This window comes from Emys orbicularis, chromosome 20 (assembly GCF_028017835.1).
Source record: "Emys orbicularis isolate rEmyOrb1 chromosome 20, rEmyOrb1.hap1, whole genome shotgun sequence".
NCBI lineage: Eukaryota > Metazoa > Chordata > Testudines > Emydidae > Emys > Emys orbicularis.
The window spans coordinates 561,853-567,678 of record NC_088702.1 but is presented as its reverse complement, the minus strand read 5'-3'; positions in this window follow the sequence as shown (position 1 = coordinate 567,678).

The following is a 5,826-nucleotide window of genomic DNA, read 5'->3' as shown; positions in this document are numbered from 1 at the left end:
ACGCGGGTAAAGCGGTTTCTGAACCCTAACCCGGAGACTGAATCAGCGGAAGAGGACACCAGCCCTCTGCCCGCCCCGGCTCCGGACGCCCGGGGTGGCACAGGTGAAGATTCCACCTGGGAGTATCAGCAGCTGGACGGACTAAAGGGACTGTTTAGGAAAAGATAATGAAATTATTGTTAATATTTCTGTTTATGTATTTCCATAACTATTATAGTTGGGAAAATAGGTTTTTGCAGCTAGGGGAGACAATAGCAAACTCCTTTAATCTCAGTAATTGTTGGGTGTGTGGAGGCCCAGGAGAATTGGATGAATGGCCTTGGGTAGCCCAGCCGGTACAGCCCAAATGGTGGCTCAGTAATTTAAGTATAGTCCACAATGGGACAGGAGTTTGGGCTGAGGATGGTAGTCCCTGGCGACTCTATTCCTCTGGAATAGGTATTCTGTGCCTTAATAGGACGAGGCGGGAGGGAGTATACATGGGGGAAAGCAAGTGCGATTGGACGCTATCCCCGGGTTTTGATTGCTATGACCCCCACTGTCGCCCATATGACTGTTCTAAATACCAAGGGCAATAGAACCATACCCATGTGAGGCTTACTGATAATAGGTGGATAAATTGCTCCTATCAGCAACATACAGGCAAAGGTTGCGAGGCAGTAAGACAAGATAGGTTCTTCTATGTCTTAATTTTAAGTTGCCAGCAAGACAATACCACTAGTAAGGACCACGTGGTACGGGGCTATCGATGGGCATGGCAACACCATAACGGGACCCGAACCTATTTCAGGCAATTCTGGTCTAGCTCCAATCAACCAGAATGGGGCTGCGATTGTTCCTGGAAGGACTATGGGGCCTGGGATGGTCCCTTTGCTAATGGAACATGGGCCTTGAAAGGCCATTATTGGATCTGTGGATCCCATGCCTACCGAAGATTACCTCCAAATTGGTCAGGAATATGTTACATCGGTTATATTAGACCCTTGTTCTTTCTGTTACCCCAGATGCAGGGAAATAAATTGGGGATTAAGGTGTATGATGATTTAATTAGAGAAAGGCGGTTCGTGGACTCCACCTTGGCCGCCGGAAGCTCCCAAACATGGGGAGCTCAGGAGTGACCCCCTGAAAGAATCATACAACATTATGGATCGGCCACCTGGAACCCAAATGAATTAATATCCGGGGCCAGGGAGCCTATTTATAACCTAAATCGAATAATTAAGTTACAGGCTGTTTTGGAAGTACTAACTAACCAGACAGCCGCGGCTCTCGACCTTTTGGCCGATCAATCAACCCAAATGAGGAATGCAATCTATCAGCACCATATAGTCCTTGATTATTTACTGGCAGAGGAAGGAGGAGTTTGTGCAAAATTAAATGAGTCTAATTGCTGTTTGCAAATCGACGATAATGGAAAAGCGGTAAAACAGCTAACGAAGGAAATGAGAAAGTTAGCCCATGTCCCGGTTCAAATCTGGGGAGGGTGGAATATGGACTGGTTTACTTCTTGGTTACCGCAACTAGGATGGCTTCGAAAGGGTCTCCTCCTCTTTGTACTCTTTACCATAACCCTATTAGTCCTAGCTTGCTTTGCTCCCTGTTTAGTTGTGCTAATCCAACGAGTAACTAATCAAATTGTATACCAACAAATGATGGCACTATACCAGCCCGTGAAGGCTGAGGATTGGGGGCCGTAAAGCTCTCAAAATGTTTTTAAGGGGGGAGAATCCTGTTAGAGCAAAGGTCAACTACTCGCCTATTATCCCAGCTGCTCCCCACATGCACGTAGCCGCTTCCCAGATATATGTATAGCAAGACAATCAATCAAGGAAGTCAGACATATGTATCCTGAAGACCCCCAGAAGAATAATCAATCAGGGAAGTCCAACAGATGTATCCTATTTACCCCTAGAAAGGAATTTAAAGATTCCATAGGTTAGCAGAATGTATGCACGCTAAGTTGTTTGTTACTGGGTATAAAAAGGCCTGCTTTGCGCTTGTAAGGTGTGTCTCTCTCTCTGGCATTAGTCGAGGAGAGCACCCGCTCAGCTGACTGATCAATAAAGAACTTGAAGCCGTCTTCTAGACTCCCGTGCCTCCTTGGGGTAATTGGGCAGCTCCAGGGGGAAACGAGCCTATTTGGCTAACACTGCCCACTGGCAGCTCCCCAGCGCCCTCTGGTGGGCCCAGCCCCCAGCACTGCTCACTGGCAGCTTCCCAGCGCCCTCTGGTGGGCCCAGCCCCCAACACTGCTCACTGGCAGCTCCCCAGTGCCCTCTGGGGGCCCAGCCCCCAACACTGCACACTGGCAGCTCCCCAGCGCCCTCTGGTGGGCCCAGCCCCCAACACTGCCCACTGGCAGCTCCCCAGTGCCCTCTGGGGGCCCAGCCCCCAACACTGCTCACTGGCAGCTCCCCAGTGCCCTCTGGGGGCCCAGCCCCCAGCACTGCTCACTGGCAGCTTCCCAGCGCCCTCTGGTGGGCCCAGCCCCCAACACTGCCCACTGGCTGCTCCCCAGTGCCCTTTGGGAGCCCAGCCCCCAGCACTGCTCACTGGCAGCTCCCCAGCGCCCTCTGGTGGGCCCAGCCCCCAACACTGCTCACTGGCAGCTCCCCAGCGCCCTCTGGTGGGCCCAGCCCCCAGCACTGCTCACTGGCAGCTCCCCAGCGCCCTCTGGTGGGCCCAGCCCCCAACACTGCCCACTGGCAGCTCCCCAGTGCCCTCTGGGGGCCCAGCCCCCAGCACTGCCCAGGGCCAGCTCCAGGCACCAGCGAACAAAGCAGGTGTTTGGGGCGGCCAATGGGAAGGGGCGGCACGTCTGGGTCTTTGGCGGCAATTCGGGGGTGGGTCCCTCAGAGCGAAGGACCCGCCGCCGAATTGCCACAGACGAATGAAGCAGCACGGTAGAGCTGCCGCCGAAGTGCCGCCGCTCGCGGCTTTTTTTCCCCCTTCGCCTCTTGGGGCGGCAAAAAAGCTTGTGCCGGCCCTCGCACTGCCCACTGGCAGCTCCCCAGCACCCTCTGGGGGCCCAGCCCTCAGCACTGCTCACTAGCAGCTCCCCAGCGCCCTCTGGTGGGGCCAGCCCATTGCTGCACACTAGCACGCACCAATGGGCCCAGTCTCAGATCTACATGTTGCAGTTTTTCTCCAGCTAGCCTGCTGTTTTCTCACACTTCCTACCAATGGACCCTGCCTTGGGCCTGGAGCAACCCCACTCTCCTGGGGGTCAAAGGAGACTTCAGTCTCCCTGTTACTAGAACAGAGAGACCTGCAGTAAGATGGGATGCACCTGGATTTCTCAAACCTTCAAGAACAGAACCCGGGGCTCCCAGCCTGCCAGCCCAAGCTGCTTGGCTGGGTTTGGGCACCCTGAAGTGCCTCCACCCTGCCAAGTGCTGAGCCCTCCAAGATCAGCAGATGCTGGGGCAGTGTGAGCACCAGTTCTGGGAACATGCTTTCACCCAGTCACATGAGCCGTTCTACACCCACTGGGGTGGGGGAGGGGTGTGACGCCTCTGCCCTTGCCCTTGGAGTGACTTCCCAAAAGCCCTTAAGCCATTGAGCCAGACTCCACCCTCACCTCGTCAGCACCAACACTTGGAAAACATGAGCATGTTTGTGCTTCTTACCAGAAGGAACTGCCTGTGAGGGAGGGGCAGCTGGGAAGCATGTAATGACATTGAAATACGCACCGTGCGATCCAGGGCTGGCTCATCTGTTGTGCAAAAACTAGTATGTGTTTTGTTTAGTTAAAGATTGTCTCATAAACATCCATGTCATAATACACACACAAACCAATGACAACTATTGCCCTCAGTAATGATTGGAATTTATAACTAGGCAGATTACAAAAAATGCTGGTTGATTTAAGGATATTTACCTTGTATATTTTGACATGTGATGTTGATCATTTGTGTTTTAATGGGTATAAAGCCAATGTCTGCTGTCATTCAACAATTACTGTCTGACTTCCCCACAACTGTCAAAATTTAAACTGGAAAAAAAAATGTAAACCCATAACTTTGTGCAAGTGTGAACATTGACATTGATTAAAAACTGGAAGGGGGGATGCCTAAGGATAAACATTGCTATTACACGTCAAAATTATTAGAAAAATAAAAATCAAATTCTACCAAGCCTAATCATAATGCATACATACAAGGGGGCCAAATTAAGTTTGCATGGGCAGAGCTCATTTGGGCATTTCCTAATGCATGCCTTTGTAGCCTTACTGGTCTTGTAACACAGATTTTTTTTTAATGCAGTTCCTAGGTTTTTCAAAAAGACAACTGAAAAAATAGAAATTCCATCCTGTGGCATCACACTGACCCACACACGAACTGCCATCAGGGCTGGAACCTTTCGACCGACAGCACAGAGCTAAGGGAGGTAACTGGTAGCAGTAGTAGGTTGTCATTCTCTATGAGGACACACCAGCAGAGGGGGATGAGACACACCGTTTGCCAGTGAGTTTCACAGGTGTTTGCTGACAGGAGAGGAACACTTAGCACTCGTCTACACTAGAAGTGCTACAGTGGTGCAGCTGCAGGGTGTCTGGAGAAGATGCTCTATGCGGACAGGAGAGAGCTCTCCCATTGGCATAATAAATCCACCTCCGGGAGGCGGGAGCTGCTCTCCCACTGACGTAGCACATCCACACTGGCACTTAGGTTGGTGCTGGGGGTGGATTATTCACAGCCCTGAGCACAGTAAGTTATACCGAAGTAAGCTCTAGTGTAGTGTAGACGAAGCCTGAGACTCACGAATCCTGGGTTCCATGCCAGGTTCTGCAGGTGAGTATTGTCTCCTGTCTCACAAAAGGGCTCTATGTCTCTCCTCTCCTCCAGGCTGCCTGAGGCTAGTGCGGGTGGGGGAAGGGCACAGAGCGCATGGGAGAGACAAAAGTACTTGTGGCACCTTAGAGACTAACAAATTTATTAGAGCATAAGCTTTCGTGGGCTACAACCCACTTCTTCGGATGCATATAGAGTGAAACATATATTGAGGAGATATATATACACACATACAGAGAGCTCTACTGACAACCTACTACTGCTACCAGTCCCCTCCCCGACTCAAAGACCAAATGACAAGTCCCTGCACCAAAGCATGGGGGCCTAGAGCTTCTCACTGAAGCAGTTGTAAGAAATTTGTAACATGGATGATGTATTTTTCCATAACCTCATTCTCAGAAATAACTGAACTGTTTTGGCTGAAAATTTCCAGAAAAATTCAGCCTAAAGCAGATGCTCAGCCTGGGAAATTTCAGCCAAAACAGCCTAAGTTTGGTAAAGTTACAAGCAATTGAAAATAGTCTTATCACGGAAAGCATGCGGCAACCTTGACTACAGGTGGCAATGAGCCGCTCCATCCCCCCCCATCAGTGTGGTTTGGCAGGAGCTCAAAATGGTGACAAGCCGCCGCTTCTCCAGTACAGGTGACACCCACCTGTACACCCTGCTGCCTAGACCGGACAGGGACATGGCAGCCCCTGGTGACTAGGAGGTGGCACTGAATGCCTCCAGCAGTCCCTCAGCCCCATCTCCTGTGCATGGGGTGTGTGGAGTGGGGGCATAACCAGCTGACTGTACCCCAGTCCCTTGCACCAGGGCATGGCGGGGAAGGGCTGGTCCCCGTCCCCCTCCCCCACCCCCGACAAGGGCTGGAAGCCCCCTGGCTTGCACTGTTGAAAGCTGGCCTGGGCAGAGCCCTGGGGAGCAGCCCGCAGGGCACAGTCCGGACTCACTGCCAGGCTGGGCGGCTGGGCTATCCCCAGTGGGTCGGTTCAGTCCCAGGCCGGTGGGAGCGCGTTGCCCTTTTAAGAGG